At 43.5% G+C, this 14397-nt stretch overlaps 1 protein-coding gene across 7 annotated transcripts in view; it reads right to left on the bottom strand.

Moving 5' to 3' along the window:
• Positions 1-14397, bottom strand: part of myocd (myocardin) — a 448440-nt gene that overhangs the window by 65594 nt on the left and 368449 nt on the right. The gene's annotated exons all lie outside the window — the stretch shown is intronic.

Raw genomic sequence — 14397 nt, 5'->3', positions numbered from 1 at the left:
AAAAGCAACTTATTTTTATTGGTTGGGCAAAGAGAGGTTTGTGCTGTATACCAGGCACCAACTACATAATAACATGCCTGGTTGCAGTTTACGTCAATGTATCGCCTTCCTGTGAATAACGTACTGTTGAACAGTAGGGAAAATATCCATCTGTCCCTCCACATGCAGTGAGGTTCCTGTTAACAGGTGTCACCCACCAGCAGAGGTGCTAAAGCAAACATCAGCATGTCGCTCAGCACCACTCGCATGTCCGTTCTAATGGCCAGTTAAACAGCAGCATTGGTAGAGGCCCTGAGTGCTGATCACCAATCTATTTTGCAAGCCAGCACAGACAAACATGCTGTCCTAAAGGTAAGAATGCCCCCATTTTCTCTTCTATTTCCTGGGCGCTATAATATGAATGATATGGTAATGACAGAATTGCTGTGGGCCTTCACCTCCAGCAGCCACCCCGAATAGGCTTCTAAAAACCTGAAGATGTAGCACTGGAATCTTTTTACTTTCTGTTGGATAACTGTGTTTTATTCTGTATTTATTCCCAGACTCAAGGCTGAAAAGGCAATTTAGCAACAAGGAGGTTGGTTGGTCAAAACACCTCCACATGTGCTTACAGTTTCAGCTATTGAAACTGGATGATTGACACTTCCATTGCCCTGTAGTAAAAAGGAGTTTCTTTTTAACACAGTGGAAATGACTTTTTAAAAAGCTTTTTTAATTGAACATCCTATTGTCACAACAGGGTTCATTGGTTCTAAACAGTGTACTGTGGGCCGATTGGCATAGAAGTGGCACAGCCGAGGTGCCATTGGGGTTGGACGGGGTACACAAGTGGTATCCATGCGGCATGGGGAGTATATTGGGGATGAAAAATTGAGGGCTAGAACCCTTTATGGTATTAGTTTCACTAGGGTTAAGTCCCACACCACCGAGGCGGACCTTTTAAACAGCCTGTCTTGGCTGCCTCTGACCTTTTTCCTGGGTTGGCTAACTTGATTCCAACCCACCCCCGCTGCCCCCCCCCCCCCCCCACCCCCACCCACCTCCACATCCCCACCCCTATCCCCGTAGTTTTGAAAATCACGCCCTTGCAGGCACTTTCTCCCAAGGCAGGCGGGCGGGCCAAGCTGGAACTTTTCCACACTCCCACTACATTTAAGGGATGACAGTGGATAGACAATGGCAAACATTCAAGGAGGGGAACTACAGCAACTGTTCATTCCCGTCTGGCAGAAAAAGCAAAGGGGGTAAGAGGAGCAATCCATGGCTTACAAAGGAAATTAGAAATAGTATCTGATCCAAGGAAGAAGCATACACTTTGGCCAAGAAAAATAATAGCTCTGAGGATTGGGAGCAGTTTAGAATTCATCAAAGAAGGACAAAGGGATTGATTAAGAAGGGGAAAGTACAGTCTGAAAGGAAGCTTGCAGGGAACATAACGATTGACACTAAGAGTTTCTGTAGATATGTGAAGAGAAAGAGATTGGTAAAGAGAAATATAGGCCCCCTACAGACAGAAACAGGGGAATGCATAATAAGGGACAAAGAAATGGCTGACCAATTGAATACATACTTTGGTTCTGTCTTCACAAAAGAGGACACAAATCAGATACCAGAAATGCTGGACAATGAAAGGTTTAGTGAGAGGGGAGAACTGAGGAAGATCAAAATTGGTAGAGAAATGGTGCTGGGAAAATTGATGGGATGGACCACAGAACATAGAATTTCCAGTGCAGAAGGAGGCCATTCAGCCTATTGAGTCTGTACCGGCTCTTGGAAAGAGCACCCTACTTACGCCCACGCCTCCACACTATCCCTGTAACCCAGTAACCTCACGTAACCTTTTGGACACCAAGGGCAATTTATGATGCCCAATACACCTAACTTGCACATCTTTGGACTGTGGGAGGAAACCAGAGCACCCGAAGGAAACCCGTGCAAACACGGGTAGAAAGTGTAGGTTCCGCACAGCCAGTGACCCAAGTCGGGAATCGAACCTGCTAACCACTGTGCTGCCGTGCTGCCCTTTGAAGGCAGATAAATCCTTACGAGTACTTAAGGAGGTGGCTCCGGAATTAGTGGTCAACTTCCGGGATTCTTTAGACTCTGGAACTGTCCCTGCAGACTGGAGGGTAGCTCATGTCACTCCGATATTCAAAAAGGGAGGTAGAGAGAAAGTAGGGAATTATAGACCAGTAAGCCTAACATCGGTAGTGGGGGAAATGCTTGAATCCATTATCAAGGACTTCATAGCGGAACATGTAGAAAGCAGTGGCAGGATCAGTCAGCGTCAGCATGGATTTATGAAGGGAAAATCATGCTTGACAAATCTGTTGGAATTCTTTGAAGATGTAACCAGTATAGTTGACAATTGGGAGACAGTCGATGTGGACTTTCAGAAGGTGTTTGACAAAGTCCCACATAAGAGATTATTGTGCAAAATTAAAGCTCATGGGATTGGGGGAAATGTATTGAGGTGAACATAAAACTGGTTGGCAGAGAGGAAACAAAGTGAAGGGATGAATGGGTCCTTTTCAAACTGGCAGGCAGTAACTAGTGGGGTACCACTGGTAGGCAGTAACTAGTGGGGTACCACAGAGATTGGTGCTGGGATCCCAGCTATTCACAATATATATTAATGATTTGGATGAGGGAACAAAATGTAACATCTCAAAGTTTGCAGATGGTACCAAGTTAGGTGGGAGGGTGAATTGTGACGAGAATGCAGGGATCCTACAGCATGATCTGGACAGGTTGGGCGAGTGGGCAAATCAATGCAGATGCAGTATAATTTGGATAAGTGTGAAGTTATTCACTTTGGAAGCAAAAACAAAAAGGCGGATTACTATTTGAATGGTTGCAAATTGGGAGAGGGGAGTGGTGTGCAGCGGGACCGGGGTGTCCTTGTGCTCCAGTTTCTGAAGGTAAGCTTGCAGGTGCAGCAGGCGGTCAAGAAGGCTTATGGTATGTTGGCCTTCATTGCGAGAGGTTTCGATGTGTTGATGCAATTATACAGGGCCTTGGTGAGGCCACACCTGGAGTATTGTGTGCAGTTTTGGTCTCCTTCTCTGAGAAAGGATGTTCTTGCTCTCATGGGAGTGCAGCGAAGATTTAGCAGACTGATTCCAGGGATGGCGGAACTGTCATATGAGGAGAGATTGACTAGGTTGAGATTGTTCTCGCTGGAGTTCAGAAGAATGAGGGAGGAATCTCATAGAGACTTATGAAATTTTAATGGGACTAGACAGGGTAGGTGCAGGGGAGATGTTACCAATGATAGGTGTGTCCAGAACCAGGGGTCACAGTCTGAGGATTCACAGTAAACCATTTCGGACAGATATAAGGAGACATTTCTTCACCCAGAGTGGTGAGTCTGTGGAATTCATTACCACATGAAGTAGTTGATGCCATAACTTTGAATATATTCAAGAGGCGGCCAGATATAGCACTTGGGGAGAATGGGATCAAAGGCTATGGGGAGAAAGCAGGATTAGACTATTGAGTTGGATGATCAGCCATGATCATGATCAATGGCGGAGCAGGCTCGAAGGGCCAAAAAGCCCCCTCCTGCTCCTGTCCTCTCTGTATTTATGTATGTACACACTTTGAGGATGAAAATCCAGGTTTGAGAAGATAGACTGTGATTTGATTGATGCTTTAAGATATTAAGGGGAACGGGTAAGAAATAGAGAAACTGTTTTCACCGGTTGGGGAATCTACAACCATGGGAACTGGCTAAATAATTAGGGATATATCTTCAGGAGTGGAGTACAATGAGGGGGGCAGACATTTGGAATTCTCTTTTGGAAACAACAATTGATACTGGGTTCAGTTGTAAATTTAAATCTGGGTTTGATATATTTCTGTCAACCAATGGTGTTCAGGTCCATGGGGCAAAGGTGGTTCTTTGGAGTCAGCCATGATCTCAGTGAGTGATGGAACAGGTACAAGGGAGTAAATGGCTCCCTCTTGTTTCTATCTCCTCTGCTAAATAATAACCATCCATAAGCAAAGAATTTGGCTGTGAAGCTAAAGTTAAAGTATTTATTCATTATTTGTAACGATCATACTGTGCGCAACACTGGATCAAGTTCTAGTCGAGTCTTAATTGATAGGAAGGTAGCAGCGCCCCATAAAAAAAATAGGAGAAACCCTATAATAGATCCAAGATCTGGAAAGTACCACCTGAAAGGGAGATGAAAGCATATTCAGTTGTACCTTTAAAAAGGGAAATGGAGAAATACTCGAAGGGAAAAGAATTGTAGGGGTATAGGGAGAAAACAGCGGTGTGAAACTAATTGAAATGAAATTAAATGAAAATCGCTTATTGTCACGAGTAGGCTTCAATGAAGTTACTGTGAAAAGCCCCTAGTCGCCACATTCCGGCGCCTGTCCGGGGAGGCTGGTACGGGAATCGAACCGTGCTGCTGGCCTGCTTGGTCTGCTTTAAAAGCCAGCGATTTAGCCCAGTGAGCTAAACCAGCCCCTAGCTAAACCAGCCCCTGGCTGGATAGTTCGTTCAAGCAGCTGGCGCAGGCACAATGGGTTGAATATGTGATTTGATGAATAAGGAATAGAATTTGGGTTCCTATGGATCGAAGCCAATATTAGAAACTGCCTATATGACTGCAATATCAGCTGGTACTGTCAACTACGGAGAGTCCTAGGCACCCTATTACATTACTACAAAATCAACAAGAACCTCAAATATTTGAAAATACAAATATATCATGCTCAAAATATAAATATACATTGATAGACAAATATTATGGGCTGGATTCTCCGTCCGTTCACGGCAGGGGATTCTCCGGTCCTGATGCAGTCAATGGGAGATTTGGCTGAGTGCCAGATTCTCCGTCCTCGCCAGCAGAGGTAGCGGAGCGGACCCGCAACGGAGAATCCCGGCCAATAGGTCTATTTTCCTCAGCGCAGGTCACTTCTTTAAAATATCAATTTCAAGGCTCCATTCAAATGAATAGAAAAGCAGGAAATTCAAATGCTTCGAAGAAGAGGCATATGGCCTCGAAATGTTAACTCTGTTTTTCTCGTCACAGATGCTGCCAGACTTGTTGAGCTCGTCCAGCATTTTCTGTCTTTATTTAAAATTAAAATGCTTAGTCCAACTAAAGAACAGCTGCTACTTACACAGCACATGATACGTATTACAAAGATGTACATGGGACTCATGCTATAGGTTCACATAGCTGTTCTTCCAAATTTTCTGATTTGAATTAATTTTATAATGTGCAACATATTTATAATTCTACCAAGATGCATTTGCCTCTCACAGTGTGATTGTTTTTTGTCTATCATAATATCAAATTACTTAATCAGACCACAATCATGTATGTAGGGACCACAGTTTCCCATGAATATCATTAAAACTCGTACAATGATATTTTTATAATAAGCTTCCCTGTCTTTTGCATGGCGAGGCTACTATATTCACGCATTGATCATCTCCTCAACATTCCACCATTTTTAACTGCAGTGTAATTTCTGGCTGTAATTCAAGTTAGTTTGATAAAAGAAAAATCCAGCGGATGCTGGAAATCTGTTATAAAAACAGAAAATTCAGGAAATACTCAGCAGGTATGGCAGCATCTACGGAGAGAGAAAGAGAGTGAATGTTTTGAGTCCAATATTACTGGCGCGACCAACTGGCCACGTTGCGCCCGGGAGGCAGCGCGGCTAGTATATGCCGGGCGGTTCCGCTTCCGGGATCTATCCGAATCATCATGCCTCGCAGGATCTAATGAGATGGCGTAAGACATCACGATCTGAATCCTGCCCATTGTGGGCAGTATCACTATTTTGCAAATCCGCGTATTAGAGTGAGACAGCTAATCACACTCTAACATACTTTCCCAAGGTGTGGGATCTAACCCCTTCACCTCAGCCGAGAACCGTTCAGTGCTGGTCTCCACAAATGGGGACAAGATGGAATGGCACTCATGGGGGAGGGTCTCCCAAGGGTTCAGAGGCTCCCAGGTGCTTGTCCTCTGGGCAGGGTGGCAGCCTGCTGGTGCCACCTGGGCAAGCTGGAATTGCCAGTCTGATACCCTGGCAGTGCCACCAGGATGTCAGCCTGGCACTGCCAAGGTGCCCGGTGGCAATGCCAAGACTGGCAGTTCCAGGGTGCTCAGGTGCTGGTTTAACTCAGTGGGCTAGACAGCTGGTTTGTGATGCAGAACAAGGCCAGCAGCGCGGGTTCAATTCCCGTACCGGATGAGAATTTGAATTCTCCCTCTGTGTAACAGAATAGGCGCCGGAATGTGGCTTTTCACAGTAATTTCATTGCAGCGTTAATGTATGCCTACATTTATTTATTTATTTTATGTGCTCTAGACCCAGGTATGTCTCAAAGAAGCACACCAACCTCACCTTTTTGGCCTGGGAAGCCATTGTCCTGGAGGTCAGCACAGCTGCCAACTACCCCTGAAGCACGATCCAGTTCAGGAAGTGGATTAATGATCTCATCCACTCTGCCTGGGCAAGTCCTCTTTCAGCTTCCTCCACTATTAAACTTCAGCATGGCATCATGAATCCAAATGGTCACTCTCTTCACGGACCTCACACATTTAGTCACAGGGGACACAGGCCAAACTTGCGCACAAGTAGGAGGCATGGCAGAGATACAACCCCTCAGCAAATGCGAGAAGGCTGCTGCAGAGCTCGCTGGCAAGATCCAGGATTGTTCCAATGGTGACGCAGATCTTGGCCTCTCACAACAACCTAGTATAGATCTCAGCCCTATCTCTTCAGCGAATCTTGCCATTTATGCTGAATTCGCTTCAGCTCATCCGCTAAAAGGTGCTTTTGTATTTTTCAGCTTCCAGCAGATCACAGCCAGAAAGCCAGCCCAGCAACTGTCTGAGCCCCCGGGCATGTCCGAGGGAGCTAAGAAAAAACCATCACAGCGTTCAGCTACACCCTCCACCGGAGCAGAGACACACACCTCAGTGGTGCGCAGTTCAAGGCTAGGAGTCACTTTCTGGAGGATACATCTGAGACACGTGCCAGTAGAAGTCAGAGGCAGGGACAGCCCAGGTATCCGACACTTGGAGGGCTGCTGGAGACTAGCCACTCGCTCAGTTCCAGTCAGATGATGAGGCTCTGGAAGCAGCTGTACGCTCACTGGTGCAAAGGCAAGCAGTGGAATATGGGGCAGATCTTCTAGAATCTCTCAGCAGACTAGAGTGAACGATAGAGGAGCCTGCCTCCATTCTGTCTGAGGTTGTGTCTCCGACATGCGAGTGCCTCGAGGTCACCATCGGAAAGTTGACAAAGAGCATGGAGACCTTGGTCCTGCAGATCCTGCCAGAGTTTTACTCAGCCCTGCACTCCATGGTCATACAATCTGGTGGGCACCATCAGGATCTTGGAGACATGGCAACCTGACCTCCTTCCAGGTGCACCATCTCCTACAGGTTCAGGTCAGAGCTCTCTGCCACCGACAGGAAGGATGAAAATCAGCTGGACACCCCAGGGGCCTCCACTCAGGAAACTCCCAAGGGTGTGCAGCCACTCACAGTCCTCTCTGACTCTGTCTCCACCAAATCCAGCAGCGCAGTAGCTGGATGGGATGCTGGTGTGCAGCTGTTTTAATGAGCCTTCACGCGATGCAAATTAATTAAAATGGTGTTTGTACCACCAGCCAATGGGAGAATTGCAACATGATTTTCTGCCAGCAGATTTCCATCCATTTGGTTTCCGCTAGATTCTCCATTCACACCGATCATCAAAACTGCCATGGGCAGGATGGGAGAATTCTTCCCCCAGTGTGGGACGATTCTAGTTTCTTCCACTCAGCACCTAATTCCAGAATCGTCATATGCCCCAGCCCTCCACTCACCATTATCACAACGTTTATACAAGTTTCCACAATGGTTTGCTTTTTTAAAAAAAAGCCACAATAGCATTGTTTTTTTCTGTTCAGTTGCAAACAGTGCTCACCATTGATTAGGCTTACAGCTGCCCATAGACATTTCAGGGACTTTTAAGCAGTAACTTTTCCGCATTTTGAGGTTTATTTTCCCATGCATGACAACCAGATATGTGATTGGTGAGCAGGACAATCTACAACAAGGCTCAACAATCAAATAGATTGAAGGATTCTCATTGAGACACATCAACCTGGATAGTAACAGTGGCAGATTACATAAGCAGAGGAAGTGAATCATAGAATATGAATCAGAAAATCTACAGTGCAGAATGAGGCCATTCGGTCCATCGAGTCTGCACCAGCCCTTGGAAAAAGCGCCCCATATAAGCCCACACCTCCACCCCATCCCCGTAACCCAACAACCCCACCTAACCTTTTTTGGGCACCAAGGGCAATTAAGCCTGACCAATCCACCTAACCTGCACATCTTTGGACTGTGGGAGGAAACCGGAGCACCCGGAGGAAACCCACAAGACACCGAAAGAACATGCAGAATCTGCACAGACAATGACCCAAGCCGGGAATCGAACCTGGGACCCTGGAGCTGTGAAGCAACTGTGGTAACCACTGTGTTACCCTTCCACCCCAAGTTTCAGATCTCCTCATTTCTCTGCACACTGGACTTTTAACTCGATACTCTGCATCTTTTATCCCGGTTATATTCCCAACCCAGTGTCAGTCTGATTGACAGGTCTGGCTTCCAATCAATCAGGGAGCTTCCCAGGGCTGCTGGCAAAACTGAGTAGGTCTAAGTCACCACTGATCCCAGCAGGGGATATGATCCCTCACCTCAGGGACCATTGTAGAGGTTGGGTTTAGCTGATGGGGGTGGGTACTCCTGACCCAGAAGTAGTGCTGTGATGATACTTAACCTCCCCAGTTCTGGGATACTTCACCACCAACTGCAAAATCTTCAAGTCAGGTTAAATTACAGTCTGCCAGCCTTGTTAAAACATTTCAATTACCAACACTCTTTCTGGAAGCTGGTTAATTCGCTACCCCTTGTATCACCTCTACAAAACCCAGAAGTGAAGTAGGGATTCAACTACCTAAAAATGTTAACATCTGACCCAACATTTCTAGCTGCACTTTGATATGCTAAAATGCCATGACCCCATCCCAAAAAGTCTAACCCAAAGAGTATAAATTAGACTTAATTAATTGTAAAGTCAGGACGGCACGGTGGCACAGTAGTTAGCACTGCTGCCTCACGGCGCCGAGGACCCGGGTTCAATCCCAGTCCTGGGTCACTGCCTGTGTGGACTTTGCACAATCTCTCCAAGTCTGCGTGGGTCTCACTCTACAACCCAAAGATGTGCAGGGTAGGTGGATTGGCCACACTAAAACTATCCCTGAATTGGAAAAAGAAATTCAAAATTAAAAAAAAATTGTAAAGTCATGCAAAGAAGGCAAATTAAAAAGAGGGGTAGATAGAGACAGAGATAAGACAGTGACAAAAATACAAAGTAAAATGTAAAAAAAATCTCCAACACTAATTAAAATCTGAAGGAATGATAATAATCTTTTATTAGTGTCACAACTAGGCTTATATTAACACTGCAATGAAGTTATGTGAAAAGATTCTACACTTGTAAAATAAAATGTTCAGTGCATGATGAGAGGTTGTTTGAGTTATTATACCACTAAAAGATTATTTGAATGCAAGGGCTCTAATTTCTTTTTGCTACATTAATGGGTAACTAGTGGGTAAGTACAGCAACTTCACATTTTCACATGGATTTCAACTCTGAGACTGTCAATAAGATACTGCAGTAGCACAGCCTGTGGAGGAGCAGAGGAACTTGGACAGCAACTTCCTGATTTCTGAGTTTAGCTGCACATAGGATTCCTACAGTGCAGAAGGAGGCCATTCGGCCCATTGGGTCTATGCCAACCCTCTGAAAGAGCACCCGGCCTAGGCCCACGCCCCCGCCCTATTCCCATAACTGAACCTACACATCCTTGAACACTAATGGACAACTTAGCGTGGTCACTCCACCTAACCTGCACATCTTTGGACTGTGAGGAAACCTTAGCACCTAGAGGAAACCCACGCAGACACAGGGAGAAAGTGCTAACTGACCATCACCCAAGACAGGAATTGAACCCGGATCCCTGGTGCTATGAGACAGCAGTGCTAACCACTGTGCCACTGCAAACTCCAGAAGTTGCTGTCCAATTTACTCCATAAGAACGTTGAGAGCAGAGAGCCTCAGCATTATTCTGGTCACAAATCCAGCCCATTAAAACACTGAGGTGTACTTTAACATCAATTTCGATCTGAATTTCTTTCATAGTGTTTAGTGTACTGTATGAGAAGCTGGCATAAGCAGTGTGTCATTTAATCTAACTTTCTGGATGTTATAAACTTTATTAAAATTGCAGCAATTTTGAACGCAATGGGGGGCTAATTTTAACATATTTAATGGCATATATACAGTGTGACAAAAAAAAATGGGCTTTCCCCCAAAACGAGATGCACATTTCCATTGAGGTAAACTAGGGGGTAAATTCTTCTCATGTAGCATCATATAGGTATTCATGCATACTTGCATCGATCCCCTGGGTGTAGGCTGCACAGAGAGCAGGCCACAGCATTGATACCCCTGGTAAATTAAGTTATGTCTTGTGGCGCTGTTAGAAGCAGCGCTATGCAAACAAATTTTTCTCCCACCACAGTAAATACATACTATCAAAGTCTCCATCATGTAGCTAACCAATAACGGGGCCCCAGGACGACTTGATCCAGATATGGATCAAGCTACAGGTTTTTCTAAAGCCGAGGACCTTTTATCGGTTAATCCTATTTCAACCACACAGGTGGGACTGTATTTTCCATTTGCTGTTGAAGTAGACTTGTAGGCCCCCAGAAAGCCTAAATTCAAGTTCTTTACTTTGTCTACAATGGTTCGCTTGTCTGACTCAGGAACAGAAATTGTTTGATCTTCAAAGTTAAAGACAGCCTTGTAGCTCACAGACTTTTATGTGGTCTAAATTCCCTATTTTGCTATAGATGACCGGATGAATAATGGAGGTTGTGTGACAAATTATTCCATGTAATTTGAGATCACAAAATATATTGCCAAGAATTTGATGAGAGAAAGGATTTTGTTTTTCTCACTTCCAGAATGACAGGCCAGTCCATCCATCCATACAATATATTATATTTCTTTTAAGTTTATATCTTTGTAGTTCTTTGTTGGTCATTCAATCTTTAAACAAATCTGATTAAATAGTAGAGCCTGTATGGATTTCTTTGATAGTATGCTACTACTTGTCCTTAGAGGTAAAGAGGAAACATGACTGGCTTCCCGCATATTCTATGGGTTTATGGTTTGGGCATGAGAACCCAATGCATAGCAGAGAATAGCAATGCAAGCTTAGGGCCATAAGAACACTCATGGAGGACTTGCACTGAACACATGAAGTAAATTTGATGACAGCATTGCAATCTGAGGAATTCTAAACCCTCGGCCTGCATTGCTGTCAATGAAAGTTGCACTGTTATTATGAGGCACTTGGGTTGGGCCACCAACTAGTTCTTGAACATGACCCTGATACTCCCATATTTATCATAACTGACATAAAACCAGAATAAGAATTGGTGTCTTCATTGCGTACAAGAAAAACATCCTTGATTTTATCTTTCTTTCTCTGAATCACATCACGAGAAGCAGAACTGGACAAGCAATTATATATTGCATTTTTGTGAAGAAGCAGAACCATCAAAAGTTTATTTTGGTGTGTTCTGCGATTAAATCATCATTGTCCACTGCCAAAACAGAAATTCTTAAGAGTGAGCGACTGAAGAAAATGTGCAGTGGCATAATCTGTGCCCTTGTCTGTGCATTTTACAATGAAAGAGAGAACAATTTGTTTGTCCTACGATAACAATGTGGTTAATGTAAATGATATCCGCACCAATAGATGGAGAATCAAATTAAAGGCTATGTAATAACGGTATTGTGGCATGAACTGGCACCATGTTATTGACTAAATTCAGGACCATTTTCTTGCCCCACCATTTATCTTTATGGGATGGACATTAGCCATAGTAGATCTGTGTCTGTGTGTGTGTGTGTGTGTGTGTGTGTGTGTTTTGGGGGGGGGGGGGGGGGGGGTGGTTTAGAACAGGGAACACACATTGTGTTACAAAATATTTCTAGGCACATGAGGCATGCCTAGTCATACAACTCTAGATATTAGGGTGGAGATGTTCAGTGACAGGACCAATTGCACTTGTTGAGAAGTTTCCCCACTCCCCACATTTCATCTTTTATATTTGAATGTTATAATAAAGGGGAATAAAATGGAAAACCACTTCTTTCTCAACTGAACACAATCAAACTTCTACTTGGCTGTTATAAACATCAACTGTACATTTCATCTGAATTAATTTGAAGGGAGGTTATATCAATGGATTAATACTCTCTTTTCAACTGAGAAAAGAGCTCCAGCCTGCTCAGCCCATCCTGATAGTTTATAGTTTCTTTGTCCTGGCATCATTGTAAATCCTTAATACAACTTCTCCTTCATCCATATCCTTTTTAGGATGAGCTACGAGAAAGGACTGAGAAAACTGACCTTACACTTTTTGGGTAAAAGCAGTGCACCAGGTTGGAACAGCAAAAGTTAATTCAGTAGCTGCACTTCCTCGATACCTAGATGTATATTTTAAAGCACATGGCACAATTAAATGCATTGCTTTTGAACATCCAGACATTGAAACCCGCCCAGACCTTTCCCCTATGCCCTCACTCACTTTACGAGAAGCCAATTTAAATAATCTTTTTAATTAATTTGGTGTTCCCAATAATATCTCAATTCACCTCAATTCATAACACTGCATATGCTAATTTGTTAGTTGTTTGTCTATCTGTGCAGTTCTAAACTCTTCACATAATCCCAAATAGTTCATACATTTGAAGCTCAAAAATAAATTCTCGGAGGGTTATCCAGCTCCCTCAATTCTTATCTCCATTGCTTGTACCAATGACCATATGGCTCAAAAAGATGTCAGCTTTCTACACATTTTCCCTATTTATCTCATATTTTACACTTGGCTGCAAAAAGAAAAAAGGAACAAAATGTATATCCACTTCATATCTAACTGACCACAAACATATATTGAGGTTTTGTACTGCAACTGTCCTCAATTCAGATGAAGCAACCTGAAATGTGAGCTAATTAAGGGTCACGATCAACTGATTAATTATTCTCTTTTCCAATTAAATTGTTTTCCGATGCTCACTCCCATTTTACGGTGTCTTGCAGTTGGCATTAGGTGCATTGGAATGCTTCCATATTAATGACATGACTCCTGACATATGGGTTTTATTCAACTGGCAGAAATCCCAAAGTAAACTTGATGAATTTGGTACGACCAGTGATAAATCTGATATTATGACCATCACGTGGTCACAACCTGGAAGTCCTGAAACTTGTAATCAGGACAAGCGTTCACCCTTCTGAATACTGCACCACCAATGAATTATCAGCACAAATATTAATGCAAAAGAATGACAATTGTTGTGTCCAGAAACAGCTGAAGAAATGAGAGGAGTGGGTTAGGGTAGAGATTACCCTGAGGTGAAACGGGGCTCAACAAATAATGAAACCAGCAATGCAAGCCAGAGCACCAGAAGAGGAATTTTCAAATGTACAGAATCCAAGAAAAAAAACACTGCATTCACAGAAAGGGGAGAAAGTCATCATCACCAAGGAAAAAAGGAATAAATATGCCAATGCTCCTTACAGAAATGTGCAGCTACCAAGGGGAAAAGTTTGAAAACAATTAAGGATGGAAATTTGGACAGTGTTTCAAAATACTAATTTCTGTCATGCTCAACCATTTTGACACAAATATTACAAGACTTTTGAGACATTGTACCTCCACGAATTGAAAGTAGCCTACAAATACAAGAGCACTGAAAGATAATTTTAAATCAAAATGCTCCACAAACAGATTTGACAATATTAATAAATAGGCAATGAAAGCTTGCTGGGAACCATGAGCTTGCATAGCTCGATTGACAGAAACATAAGAAAACACACAGTCCAGGTGACAAGATTGAAGTTTTCTGGCTAATAAAAATGTTGGTGGACAGTCAAGTGTACAGAGAATATTACAGTTTAAAGTATCTATACAGTAGGTAGATTAAACAGCTTTTATCTTTTTAACTTTGACTCATATTTAACAATCGGCTCCAAATGTTGGTTTATCTTGCTTTGCGACTGATTTTCTTCAGCATTCTGAAGCTACTTAGCTCTGCACAGTGAACTAAATGTTGGGCTGTGAACTGTCCAATTCTTTGTTTACAACAAGAGTTGGTACTCATACCTTTTAGTCACTGAGTGGACTCTACCAGAAAACAAATCAATCACTGTCCCCTTTACTCTGTCTCAGGCAAGGCTTTCTTTATATATCTGTCTCCCTCGTTTAGTTTATTGGTTAT

Source organism: Scyliorhinus canicula, chromosome 18 (assembly GCF_902713615.1).
Source record: "Scyliorhinus canicula chromosome 18, sScyCan1.1, whole genome shotgun sequence".
Classification (NCBI taxonomy): Eukaryota; Metazoa; Chordata; class Chondrichthyes; order Carcharhiniformes; family Scyliorhinidae; genus Scyliorhinus; species Scyliorhinus canicula.
The sequence above is the reverse complement of the archived record's forward strand: the minus strand, read 5'-3'. Positions and strand labels throughout refer to the sequence as shown.